Source organism: Protopterus annectens, chromosome 3.part0 (assembly GCF_019279795.1).
Source record: "Protopterus annectens isolate FY-2018-M chromosome 3.part0, PAN1.0, whole genome shotgun sequence".
NCBI classification, from domain to species: Eukaryota; Metazoa; Chordata; order Ceratodontiformes; family Protopteridae; genus Protopterus; species Protopterus annectens.
The window spans coordinates 454,499,871-454,514,872 of record NC_056731.1 but is presented as its reverse complement, the minus strand read 5'-3'; positions in this window follow the sequence as shown (position 1 = coordinate 454,514,872).

The following is a 15,002-nucleotide window of genomic DNA, read 5'->3' as shown; positions in this document are numbered from 1 at the left end:
CCTAACCCTGACATACCGTACTTCCTTACCCAGTACTCCCCTCTTACTGAAATAAATTAAAAAAATGGGCACCTGTTCCACAAAATAATTTTGTTCTATATGTAGCTCTCCACTTTGCACATGTGTCTTCTCAACACACTTGATTCAGTCCAATTACCTATACAAAATCACTATGTTCTTGTCACCCATCTGTGTTGTGGTGACAGCCCAAATTCATCCAATTTTATATACATGTTCATATTACACTATTGAAGAAGCGGTTAGCTGTGGTTCTTTCCTAATTCCCTCCTGCACATTCTTATATCGCTTCCCCTTTGTTCTTCTACCAGCTCACACCTCATTTCACCACTTTCCTATTTACCCCATTTTCACACCTTTAATCTGGTCAAAAAAATAGAATCACACAAAACACATAAATAATAAATCCCTAATAAATACCTTTACTTTTTGTCCTTTGCATTTGCATGGAGTTTGGCATAGTGCACCAATGCCGAGCAATGGTGAATGGCTCTTCATGTCCTATGGCATACTGTGGTTACCTCCATGCAATGCTTTTTAAACTCACTGCACTGAAGAAACACACAATTAAAACAGAGTAAAGGTACTACTATTAAAAATTTACTCTAGCATTTATTTAGATCGCTGAATGTAAAAAATGCAAATCCATATGTGTACTGTTGACATATATCAATTGACTGATGTCCATTTTTATACAGTACTTCACTGTAGTCATTGCCTCTCACATTTGCAAAAATTATCTCATTTACTTATGTAATGCCATCCTGAAAAATGTGTAAAAAATTAGATTGAGATGGATTTTAACCCTGTGTTGTTTGTCCTTAAAATATGAACTCCTTGCTCTTACATCTGCTGCCTCAGGGAAGCTAGGCTGCAGGTGATTTTCATACACTCAGTACTGTCCAAAGTGCTGACTGACACATCTCGTCGCATAGCATCTTTGCATGAAAGAAGGCAAAACCAATTGAAATATTACTATTGTCACATTTCAGCAGAGTATCACATTTGCTAGTCACTTAATTCTGTGCAAACAGGAAAGGCAATAGCAGTAGTCCTTCATATCAAAAAAGTTATGACATAACATTTCCAATATAAACTACACTATGAACACCATAGTACCTGTCAGCCACTGTTAGCCTAGCATATATGAATAAGTAATTCCCAAGTTCAAGCTGTATTCATTAAGTGTGAATCTCACATGGGCAAACACTTTGCCTTCAATCGCACAAACCAGTTGCTCAATAGTGCACTATGGAAAGAGCTAACTGGCATGTATTACTATGTTTACTGCACAGTTAATCTTCATTACATTGTAAAACATGTAAAAACACAACCAAAGAGAAGGCACTTGTTAGTGAGTGAACACATATTTACTCAGACTCATGTGCTCTGCACCCATGCACTTGAAAATGGATATGTCAGTAGTAGTTACCAAATGACAACTACACTACAAAGATTAAGCATGCAGCTGCATTGTTATTTCATCTAAAGCTTTATACTGACAACAGACATTGAGATTGTCTTATATATGTCTTAATGTGGACACAAATACATCACAAATATGAACAAATGTGTACATCCAGAGTTGCATTCATGCTGATCACAAAACATGTTTGTGTATGTGTGTGTGTGTGTGTGTATGTGTGTGTGTGTGTGTGTGTGTGTGTGTGTGTGTGTGTGTGTGTGTGTGTGTGTGTGTGTGTGTGTGACTGTAGATGTAACGTTCTCAACATATTGATAAACAGGTGCATATGTCTCACTTCTAAAACATGCATTCCTGATAGTTTATTGCATCTAGTTTGAGAAACTGTCTTTTAAAGTACACCTGCACATTGTAATCACAACAAAAAATAATAATTCTGCACATTGAACACCACTCTTATAATAGGATATGTTATCTGCATACTATAATGATGATATCATCTATAAACCAATATGACAAGGCAAAAGCATACGTTGCGGATGTTGGGGATGGCACAATTATTAACTACTGTGCACTGCAGATGGGAACAAAATAGTTAGGTGGGGGTTAACTTACTACAACATTCACTATACGAGTGTGTCTGTATGTATGTGTAAGTGTGTCTGCATAGTCAGAAGAACATGAGTCTGTATCCTACTGTCAGTGTCCAGTTCCATGGAGAGCATATATTTTGACAGTCATAGATGCCTACACATCCATTTCATACAGGCCTCTCAACATCTTCTCCCAAACATACAATGATGATGTCATGTACTATAAATTGTCCAGTAAGAGTATAAAAGTCAGAGTTGTGCTGTGCTATTTGCATTAAGTACTGTGTTCTCTAACTTGTGTAATTAGATAGGCAAAGGTTCTAATCTCATTGCAGTCAACTGGTGTGTGTGTGTGTGTGTGTGTGTGTGTGTGTGTGTGTGTGTGTGTGTGTGTGTGTGTGTGTGTGTGTTTGTGTTCAATTAGTTCACATTCGGGAGACATTTTTAGAACACCACGTGAGATACATCTACTACCATCTTCTGATGTAATCCACTCTACAGTGTTGTCTGATACTACAAAAAACAGATTTGTGCTACCATGCTTGCATTAAGAACTGTGTTCTGTAGAATGGTAAGTAGGAGTTTTAATCTCACTGCAGTTAAATGATATTTGTGTTTGTGTGTTCATTCAGCAATCAGATTAGTGACAATTTCAGAATGGCATGCAAGTCTATAGCTATGTCAGACACTCTTCCAAACATCTTCTTGTTGACATACACTGATGATGTCATCTTCTATGAAGTACACTCTGACAGTATTTAAGTCAAACTTGTGTTATGGCACTAATGTTAAGCACTATATTCTCCAGCTTTTGTAACTAGATAGTTAGGGGTTCTAATCTGACAGCAGTGAACTTGAGTGTATGTCCATTCAAATATTTTTGAGACAATTTTAGACCAAGATGTGACTCCACAACTATGTCAGACACTCTTCCCAACATCTTCTTCTCAGCATACTGTGATGCTGTCATCCTCTATAAAGTGCACAGTGACAGGGTTGAAGTCAGACATATGTGGTGCTTCTAGTCTTACATTGTATGGAATCCAGCTTATATACCTACACAGTTTTAACATTCAAATCAGAACCAGCCAACTGATGTGTGTGTGTGTGTGTGTGTGTGTGTGTGTGTGTGTGTGTGTGTGTGTGTGTGTGTGTGTGTGTGTGTGTGTGTGTGTGTGTGTGTGGTTGTTGGTACATTACTGCCATTGTATGATCTTTTGAATCTCTTTTCATTTAACTACCACTTAGGAGAACATTTCACATAACCCCATGAATCTAACATCCCCTTTTTCCCTCTGTCAGCATAAGATCCTTCCTACAGAGGACTGGAGGATATCCTCATCTCAAATATGCATATACACATCATGAAGAAGAGTCCTTCCATGAGTCTCTGCAAGCCATCTCCAGACCACTGGATGTGTGATTACTAATTCTGTCATGGTGTGATGTGCATCATCATATGGTTAGAGGTAGTATGTAATGCAATCAAACACATACATACATACCCTTAATATCTTCCATCATATAGATATAGTGATTTTGGTTTAAATTGTTTTATAATGGCTAGGATTTTATGTGATGTTGGCCACTAGCCTAGTAATGTTTTATGACCCTATAAACATTGCACATGTCAATGTTGCTGTCATCCACATGATGTGCAATTGATGTAATTATGTGACATAGCTAGAGTTTTATAACAGTGTGAACAGTACCACTGTGAGGCATGTGATGCATACCCAAGATTGTATTTGGTGGTATTGTCAAAAATCATATTTTTAAATAAGTTAGCCAAAAATATACCACAAGCAGCCAAAGGTCAATCTTGCACATATAGAATCGAGGTGACCACCATGGCGAAAAACATATACTTTTAATACAATAAATAAATATTTTTATTTTTTATTTTACATTTGTTAACCAGGGGTGTCTGACTGAGCTGAAAAGGCCCTTTTTCAGCAGAGGCCCGAGAGAGAAAAGCTCCACAAAGAAAAATTACAGATACATTTAGATATTTAGATATGATCAGTATACATACAAATTACAATAGACATGTTTTTACAGTGGTATGCAGCACATAAACAGTTACAGTGGAGAGAAAAAACAAGAAAATATTAATTTAAAAATAAAGGTAATTAATAGATTTGTGGTGTACAGCTGAAATTTGGAACATAGGTAGAATACATACATAGTATACAGGTACAGTGCATACATTGTGCATTAGCCAGTGTTTGTAAGAGTGAAAACTATTATCAAGTACTCTAGGTTTAGTATGTGTACCTTATCCGCTTTCATTAGCCTGGGGAGCAATCATGGCACTGCCAACTTTGGTTGAGTTGTTGCCTAATGAGGTTTTTAAAGGAGACTTTGGACGATGTGTTTTGTATGCTAGTGGGGAGAGAGTTCAATTTTTATCACTGAGCTACTATATGCTGTGTCTCCAAAGCTATTGTAGCTGTTGGTGACTTCTAGTGGTAGTTTGCTTGATGATCTAAGAGACCTTTTGGCTGAGTGATGTACTAGGTTTTTAAGGGCAGGATACTTATTGGGGAGGTAATAGATAGAATGACAGAGGCAGAGCTGATTGTAGGTTAGGAGGTTGGGCAGTTCAAGCCAGTGGAGCTGTCTCAAAGCAGTACAGTGATGAATTATATATGAGCAATTTGCAGCAAAGTGGGCAATTCTGTTATACCGGGCTTCCATTTTGCTTAGTTCAGTTTTGTTGAGATTAGTCAGAATGGTAGATGCATAGAGTAGGCTGGATAGAAGTTGGGAGGGACCAATGGCTGATCTTGTGTTGTTGGCAAGAAATGGTTTGATATGGTAGAGTGATCCCAGTTTGGCATGTATTTTTTGAATACTTAACTTGAGATGACTATCACATTTTTGGTGGGAGTCTATGGTTATTCCCAATAGCTTAGCCTGTGCCACTGGAGCGATTGGAGTAGCAATTATGGAGTAGGTAGTGAATTGGCTATCAGTGTTTTTGTTAGAACTGGTTATAATCATAAGATGAGTTTTCTTTGGATTGCAGATAAGTTGGGCTTTGGTAAGGTAGTTTTCAACATCAGAGAATGCTAGTTGAGTTGTTTGCAGGAGGGTGGAAATGTTTTGTGCAGCACAGATTATGGTAGTATCATCTGCATACTGAATGATAGATGAATGCTGTGTGGAGGTATGGAGGTCATTTGTGAAGACTGCAAATAGTAGTTGTCCTAAGATAGAACCCTGTGGGACTCCTATAGTTATGGGCAGCTGAGGAGAGAGAATTTTCCCATTTCACAATTAAAGTCAATTAAGTAACTTTGTAACCAGGTAAGAGTGGAATTTGATAAGTGATATTGGTTTAGATTGTTTAGCAGGATTTGGTGCGAGACTGTGTCAAATGCTTTGGACATATCCGAAAAAAGAGTTGATACCTGCAGGCCTTTGTTTTTGAGATGGTTTACTGTGTCTGTGAAGCAGAAGAGGGCTGTAGTGGTACTATGGGCATGTCTGAAACCATGTTGAGTAGGTGACAGGATGTTGCTGTCTAGGAGATATTTTAGCACCTGGGTATTGATCCATTTTTCTAGGATTTTGGCAAGGGTGGAGAGTATAGCAATGGGTCTGTAGTTATTAAGTTCAGTGGAGGTCCTGCCTTTATGTGTGGGTGTAACATAGGATATTTTCCAGAGTTTGGGCACATAGTTTTCAACAACTGATTTGCTTATGAGAGTGGAGATTGGGATAATAATAGCATCTGATGTGAGTTTCAAGAAATATGTGGGGAGTAGGCCGGCTGCTGTTGATGAGGTTTTTAGTTTGGAGAGTATGCTTTTGATTGAAGTGGTGGAAACTGTTTTGAGGGTAAAGCTTGTATTAGTGTTATTTGTGTTGGGGGGATAGTGAGGTTGGAACTGTCCTGTGTTACTAAGGATAGAACTGAGTTCACAAAGTGGGAGTTGAATTGTGTTTCGATGGGAACTTTAGTGTCAGCGGTGGTTGGTTTGGCGGTAGGCTTTTGGGTGGGTTTTAGTAGCTGGTTTACATTTTTTCAAAATTTTGGGGATTGTGTTGGTATTTAGTTTGTAATGTCATGTAGTAGGATTTTTTTTGTCCAGCCTAATACATTTGTTTTCATGGTTGTGCAGTTCTTGGTACATAGTTAGGCTTTGTGTTTCTCTGGGGGTTTTTTTGATAGTAAAGCCAGGCAGTGTCTCTGGATTTGAGGATTTGTTTGGTTTCTTTACTGAGCCAGGGATTTGTAGAGGTCCTAACCTTGATTTTGCACAATGGAGCGACAGTGTCTAGGTGTTGTAGAAATGTTTTGTTGAAATATGCTACAGCCTGGATAAGTGGGAGGGCTGTAGGAGGAGGGTCCAGTCACAGTTACAGAGTAAAATATTGAGGACCTCAGGAGAGATTTTTTTTGTGTTTCTAGTGGATTTATAGTTGGTGGTTTTGAATATGCTTGTTCTACTATGTATAAGGTATATTATGTTGTGGTCACTTAAGGTGTGTGGGTGAGGGTACAATGTGGGGTTGTTAATTAGGACCCAGTCAAGGATATATTCCCTTTTAGATTTTTTATCACATCTAGTTGGAATTTGGACTAGCTGCTGGTAGCCATGGAGATTTATTAGATTACTTGGTGGTTCTGATATACAGGTGAACCAATCTAGGTTGAAATCCCCCAGAATGAATGTTTCTTGTGAGTATGTGGAAGAACACCAGGATAAGAAGTCTTCAAGACTAGCAGGTGTATTACCAGGTGGAATATAGATCCACAATTGTGGTGATGACCTTTTTAGGGTGAAGTTGAAGTTGTGGGATAAGTTATGGTTGCCATTATTTAAGTTTTTAATGTTTAGTGGTAGATGGGGATGTAGTATTTAAATCTGTGCAGTGGTTATTTTGAGACTTTTGTACTAGTTTAAAATGGGAATATATTGTGGTTTAATTTTTTAATGTTTAAAGGCAGATGGTGGGTGCAGTCAATATTTAAATCTGTAGTAGTTAGTTTGATATTTTTGAGTAGTAGTTTTTAAAGATATAAAACCTGAATGTATATGTAATTGTTAAATATGCACTATAATGCTGTTTTCAGGAAGTTACTATATACTGTTTAGGTAATTTTTCCTGTTCCTGCAAGTCCATGTCTATGTGGTACAAGTCTACCTTTTGAGGGGGAATGTTAACAGTTAATGTAATTCATTTATTATTCTAGTAGGAAGCTGTTTCAAGATTGTTTTCATTTATACTTGTAAATGCATTTAATTTATTATGCATAATGTGAATATGGGTGTGTTACACATTGTAGTTTTAAAGTTAAAATGTTTGGACTTTTTTCCCATTTATTTTTTTTTTTTGTGGATGGATGCTCTGAAGTTAATGCAATGTATTTGAGATTGTGCTAAACCATGTTACAGGGTAGTTTGCATCTAAGTAGCAAAGTTTTTATTTTGTGTTTTAGTGATGTCTTTTCATTATAATCAGATTATGAGCAGTGCTGTTAACTGCTGTGGTCAAAAGCTAAATTAGGTCTATGGTATCCACTGTGCATTCTCATTCATTTTACTGTTTTTTGGTTCAGTGAATATGGTTAACTTTTTTTGTCTTGTGGGGTGTGGTGGGCATGTTCAGTGGTAAAAATAATGCATTTCATTTTCTACAAGCTGTGTTAATGTTAGTCTTCAACTCATTTACTATTTGACCTTTTTCAAACTGTAAACTCTTTTTGCTCCATTCCTCTATAATACTGCATCTCCTTTAACAACTCTGGTGGGATAAGTATATCCCAATTATTGGGGGAGGGGTAGGAGTTTGGTATTTGACATAAAGTTAAGTTGGACTTACACAGTAAGGCAGTTCCACCCCCTTTACAAAGTGGTTTGTCTTGTCTAATGATATTGTAGCCAGTAGGGAGAACTTCTGAGTTAGCTATGTTTTTATTTAGCCAGGTTTCTGTTAAAGCAACTATGTCTGGGGAGTAGTGTGCTATTGTGGCCTGATGTTATTTTTGATATTCTAATATTAATATTTAGCATTAAATGATTGTTGGTTTTGCTGCTGTTGTTGATTTGCCCAGGGATGAAGATAGTGAGGATATTATGTTCTGACAATTGTGTTGGAGCAGTTTGTGTTGGACAGGATGGATTTGGGCCTGGGTTGGGGTGGATGTCCCACTTATGGTGAGCCAGGTGTTAAAATGGTGATACAAATGTTGGAGTTTGGTGATGAGTGTAAGAAAGTATTGTGTTACACTTTTATCTGCTCTTTTGCATATACTATTGTATTTAATTTATTTATTTGTGTTTTTCACTGAATATTAACCCAACTGAAGTTGTGGCTGTCTCTCTATAGAGTACTTTTTGAATTTCTGTGTAGCCATTGATAGCAGTGGGGGGTAGTTTCAGCTCATCACTAACATCCTGTCTTGCCTTATATAAGTGGTATATTTTGAGTTATCTCTGCTTAATATCTTAGCTTTGGCCGGCTAACATCTACCTGAAATCAGCTGGATGAATAAGTGAACTTAAGTACACTTTTATCTGCTCTTTGCATATAGTATTGTATTTAATTTATTTATTTGTGTTTTCACTGAATATTAACTCAACTGAAGTTGTGGCTGTCTATCTACAGAGTACTTTTTAGAATTTCTGTGTAGCCATTGATAGCAGTGGGGGATAGTTTCAGCTCATCACTAACATCCTGTCTTGCCTTATATAAGTGGCACATTTTGAGTTATCTCTGCTTAATATCAGAGCTTTGGCCGGCTAACATCTACCTGAAATCAGCTGGTTATATAAGTGAATTTAAGTACACTTTTATCTGCTCATTTGCATATACTATTGTATTTAATGTATTTATTTGTGTTTTTCACTAAATATTAACTCAACTGAAGTTGTGGCTGTCTCTCTACAGAGTACTTTTTGAATTTCTGTGTAGCCATTGATAGCAGTGGGGGTAGTTTCAGCTCATCACTAACATCCTGTCTTGCCTTATATAAGTGGTACATTTTGAGTTATCTCTACTTAATATCAGAGCTTTGGCTGGCTAACATCTACCTGAAATCAGCTGGATGTATAAGTGAATTTAAGTACACTTTTATCTGCTCTTTTGCATATAGTATTGTATTTAATTTATTTATTTGTGTTTTTCACTGAATATTAACTCAACTGAAGTTGTGGCTGTCTCTCTACAGAGTACTTTTTGAATTTCTGTGTAGCCCATTGATAGCAGTGGGGGTAGTTTCAGCTCATCACTAACATCCTGTCTTGCCTTATATAAGTGGTACATTTTGAGTTATCTCTGTTTAATATCAGAGCTTTGGCCGGCTAACATCTACCTGAAATCAGCTGGACATATAAGTGAACTTAAGTACACTTTTATCTGCTCTTTTGCATATAGTATTATATTTAATTTATTTATTTGTGTTTTTCACTGGATATTAACTCAACTGAAGTTGTAGCTGTCTCTCTACAGAGTACTTTTTAGAATTTCTGTGTAGTCATTGTTAGCAGTGGGGGGTAGTTTCAGCTCATCACTAACATCCTATCGTGCCTTATATAAGTGGTACATTTTGAGTTATCTCTGCTTAATATCAGACCTTTGGCCGGCTAACATCTACCTGAAATCAGCTGGACGTATAAGTGAATTTAAGTACACTTTTATCTGCTGTTTTGCATATAGCATTGTATTTAATTTATTTATTTGTGTTTTTCACTGAATATTAACTCAACTGAAGTTGTGGCTGTCTCTCTACAGTTAGTTCCCCACCCACTCTCCCTGTTCTTGTTTTGGTATTAATGTTGGTGGCTTTAAAATTGGCAGCCCCTCTTGTAGATTTGTATTTGGATACTCCTTCTGGGCCCATCTCATTTGCTCACTCAACTGAGTGCAGTGAGATCATATTCTGATTTCAGGCACTCCTACTGTGTACAAAGAGAGCATTTGGGAAGGACAACCTCTGTAGCCTCTTAATCCTGCTCTGTTCCTTCCCTCAGAAAAAAAAAAAAAAAAAATATATATATATATATATATATATATATATATATATATATATATATATCTTATTCATCTGCTCTTACTGTAACTATCTTAGTTGCTCTTCTGCGTGCTGTTATAAGTTCAGTCGCTCTTACTCTGCATTTATTACTGCTTGTTAGTAGCCTTCTAATTTACTGCCTTCTGCACTTGTTTTTTAATCATTTGTTAATTTAATTGCATTTATTTGAACTGTATTTGCCTTAGTGTTGTTACACACTCGGGTGTGCTGGCCTGCACTACAATTTGAATTGCATTTACTGCTGTCTTAGCTGCATTTCTGTAACAAAAAAAATTATAAGCTTGTTTCCTGCCTTTCCTGTAACTAGTCAAGTCCAGATGCAGACTTGCTGTATCCAGGACTGTTGGTAAGCTTCTGAGCTCCCAAGCCTTTCTGTGTTGGAGAGAAGCCTTCTAGCTTATCAGTGGGAGTGGTAAGCACAAGGTAGCCTATCTACCATGGGAAGAGTGGGTTTTGGCCCTGAAATTGTAGTTCATTGGCCGTTTGGGCAGTTTTTCCATCTCTTTCTACTTTCTGGTTAAAAGCTTGTTTTGCGTTTGGTCCCCGCCTTTCCTATAACTAGTGTAATCCAGGTACAGATTTGCTGTATCCAGGACTCCTGGTAAGCTTCTGAGCCCCCAAGCCCTTCTGTGTTGGAGAGAAGCCTTCTAGCTTATCAGTGGGTGTGGTAAGCACTAGGGAACCTATCTACCACAGGAGGAGTGGTTTCTGGCCCAGAAATTATAGTTTATTGGCCGTTTTCCATCTCTTTTATCCAGGGTTTATTTGGCCGTTTGGGCAGTTTTCCATCTCTTTCAACTTGCTGGCTTAAAAGCCTACATTTGTACTTGTTCTCCGCCTTTCCTGTAACTAGTCTAGTCCAGGTACAGATTGTTTCTGAGCCCCCCAAGCCTTTCTGTGTTGGAGGGAAGCCTTCTAGCTTATCAGTGGGAGTGGTAAGCATTAGGTAGCCTATCTACCACAAGAGGAGTGGTTCCTGGCCCAGAAATTGTAGCTATTGGCTGTTTGGGCAGTTATTTTCCATCTCTTTCAATATTCTGGTTTAAAAGCCACACTTGTGCTTATTTCCCACATTTCCTGTAGCTAGCCTAGTGCAGATACAGAGATGCTGTATCCAGGACTGTTGGTAAGCTTCTGAGCCCCGCAAGCCTTTCTGTGTTGGAGGAAAGCCTTCTAGCTTATCAATGGGAGTGGTAAGCACTAGGTAGCCTGTTTACCACAAGAGGAGAGGTTCTTGGCCCAGAAATTGTAGTTTATTGACCATTTGGACAGTTTGTCCGTCTCTTTCAACTTTCTGGTTTAAAAGACCACATCTGCGCTTGTTTCCCATCTTTCCTGTAACTAACCTACTGGTAGCACTAGAAAGCCTTAAACTGATACAAGCCTTCTAGCTTAGGAGAGAGACATTGGAGTGATTAAGTATCAGTCTTCTGTACTTTCTTGCTGTACTTAACTGTTTTCCACCTAAACGCAGATTTTTCAGCATTTATTGTGATTTAAAAGCTTGTTTTTTTTCACATATTTTACTTATCTGACTGCCTGCACTTTTAAAAAGTTGTTTTGGTTTAAATAATTTGTTTAACTGTTGTAGGCTACACACTAAAGTGTGATAGCCTTTTCTGATCGTTTGTAGTCATTTAAAGCTGTTTTAAGTGTATTTTTTAATGTTTTTACCTTATCATTTCAAAAATGCAAAAAAACCCAAAAAGATTCCTTGTTTCCCACCTTTCTAAGCTAGTATAGTCCAGTTTTCAGGCTAGTGCTGAATTCAGGGCTGTGATACTAGTTTCTGAGTTGCCCATACCTTACTTGGATAGAAGGAAGTTTCTCTGTTCACCTGTGAGAGAGGGGAGCTTTGAGCAACCTGTCTGTCCCTGGAGGAGTGGTTCCAGCCCAGAAGTTAGCAGTTTATTGGCCATTTTGGGCTAATTTCTATCTCTTTCATTTCCCTACTATAAAAACCACATTTGCGGTTTTTGACTGGGCAGTGCCGGTTAGCTACAGTTAAATTATTCCCGGCTCCACTAAGTCTCCTCTTCAGTTTTTCCCTTGAAACTAGTCTAACTCTCAACCTAAGCACTCAAAAAGCATATTACAGCCCAGCACTTGCTCAGACCTAATAGCAAGCAGTAATATACCCTGACACTAATTCCCCAGCAGGCCAAGGCTCTTTATTCACCCCTCACCAACCAAGCAACTAATCAGCTCACCCTACTATTCAGGCTTGACCAAAGGGCAACTTCAGGTGCACTCTCCAGTCCAGCTGGTGAATCTGGGTATCCTGAGGCAATGTTACAACTGCCTCATGTACAGAGACAACCCTCTCCTCCTACTACAAAACATTAACATATGCGAGAGATGCAATTATACAGCCAAACTGGAAGCTAAGCTGTCTCCACCCAAGACTGGAACAGACAGTCAAGAGGAGAAGGTTAACACTTGCACCACAACTACAGTGGCACACAGACCTACTAAAACAGCACTGGCAAAAAATACACATAAATACACAAAATCATACTCTGAGGCTCTAAATAAAAACCTGCAAAAGATTCAGAGACCTCCAAAGCAGACACCCAAACAACCTGCACTTCCTGTCACAAACCAGACAATGCATACAACACAAAATCAGTGTGCCGCACAATCACAGTCCTTAAGGCGAAATAACATACCTAACACACTAGTAATAGGTGACTCTATAGTCAGACACACTGACGTCCCACTCACTAGGCTGGACAAGCAGAAGGTTACTGTTAGCTGCCTGTCTGTAGCCAGAATCCGCCACATAACACAAGCACTCAGGTCACTCCAGAACAAGTACAAATATGACTCTGTCATTGTTCATGTTGGTGTGAATGACCTGAGACATACCTCCCTGGACTACATGAAAAGAGACACGGAAGAGCTCTCTGATCATGTAGCCCAGGCTGGTATGACCCTGACCCTGAGCAGCATCCTGCCCTCACCAAGAATGATGACTCAGTATAAAGAAAAAATTATCAATTTCAACAATTGGCTAAGCTTCTGGTGTCATTCAAAGGGGAATCCAGTGTCTGTCAGCCTGGGATGACATGCTCGACAAGCCACATTGCTTCACAAGAGACGGCTTGCACCTGTCACCCCTAGGCTTTCGAATACTGGCCAAGGCTCTTGCTGCCCCCATAGTGCCTTTTTTAGGCAAGGCTCAAAAGTCAAACCCACCTCTGTAAACAGCACAATTAACAGAAAACTGAGGGTTATGCTACTCAAAGCCAGGAGTTTAAATCTCAAAATGCATGCACTCGAAGCGCTCCTCACTATGGAGAACGTCGACATCTGTGCAGTAACTGAAACATGGTTCAAGACTGCAGAGAGCACCCCAGCACTACTGGGCTACAACTCATACCACACATTTCAGTCACAACAAATGCAAAAGGAGGGGGTGTATCCATATTCATCAAGGATATCTACACCTCCAGGTTGGTGGCGCAGCATGATACCTCTGAGATCATCCATGTGCAACTAACATCGGGCATATCTGCAATGCAAATTGTGTCCTGCTACAGATCACCCTCCATGACCGAAGACCACCAGTCCACCTTTCTGGAGACACTGGAAAACATGAAGGTCCTACCAAACACCCTGATACTGGGCGATTTCAATTACCCTACCATTCACTGGGAAAACTACTCGAGTACAAATTCCCAGGCCCAACACTTCCTGGAATTCATCAACTCAGATGCCCTGGATCAGCTGGTAAACTCCCCTACCAGAGGTGAAAATATATTGGACTTGGTCATCACCAACATGGGCAACAGGTGTTCCACACCGGAGGTCAACCTGTCACTGGTTAGATCAGACCATAAACTAATCACTCTGGATGTCCACACCCCACCACCATCCCCAACTAAGGAAACCACAGTAAATAACTTTTCTAAAGCAAACTTAATCTTACGTAAGACAGAGGTGGTAAGTTTCATAGCCCCCATGCTAAAGGATAATGCTGCCCAAGATGCAGAAACTTTTACAAATGCACTCTATGAGCACCTACAAGGATGCATGGATTGTGCCATCCCTAGCAAAACCAAGACTCACTCCTCTAAGAGAAGGAAACCAATTTGGTGGAACCCTGCAATAAACAGGCTATACAACAGAAGGAGGAAACTAGTTCAGAAAAAAAGCAAATCCCAAGAAGGAAAGACATCCCTGATCAGTAAGAAACTGAGGTCTCTCATGAAATCCTCCAAGGCTAACTGCGAAAGAAAAATAGTCAAGGATTCAAAAGATAACCACAAAGCCTTCTTTAGCTATGTTAAGAATCTAAGTGGCAACTCACAGATATGCACTGAACTAGTGCAAAATACCACAAAATATACTGAACCTATTGATATTGCCAACATCCTGGCAGATAGATTCAGTGCAAACTTCACCCCCCTCTCACCTTCAAAAGGGCCCACAACAATACCAGAAAAGTGTAGTGTCCCAAAAATCACAGACACACAGGTGAAAACAGCCTTTTCAAAAGCCAAAAACACGGCGTCAATGGGACCAGATGGTGTCCCAGGCTGCGTCTTGCACGAACTACAGAAAGAACTAACCCCCCACCTAAACACGCTGTTCAACCTCAGCCTCTCCACAGGCTATGGGCCCATAGAATGGCACACAGCAACGGCTATTCCTCTCCACAAAGGAGGAGCCACAACTGACCCTGGTAACTATCACCCCATAAGCCTGACTAGTCTGGTCTGCAATTCTATGGAGCGCATCATCATGGAACTCATTAACAAAGACATTGGGAAACTCCAAAAACTTGACCTGACCCAGTTCAGCTTTGTTAAGGGCAGATCATGCCTACTAAACCTGGTTGACTTCTTCAAGGCCATAGATGAGGGAAAGGTAGTTCACACAGCCTACCTTGGCCTCGCCAAGGCTTTCGACACCACAA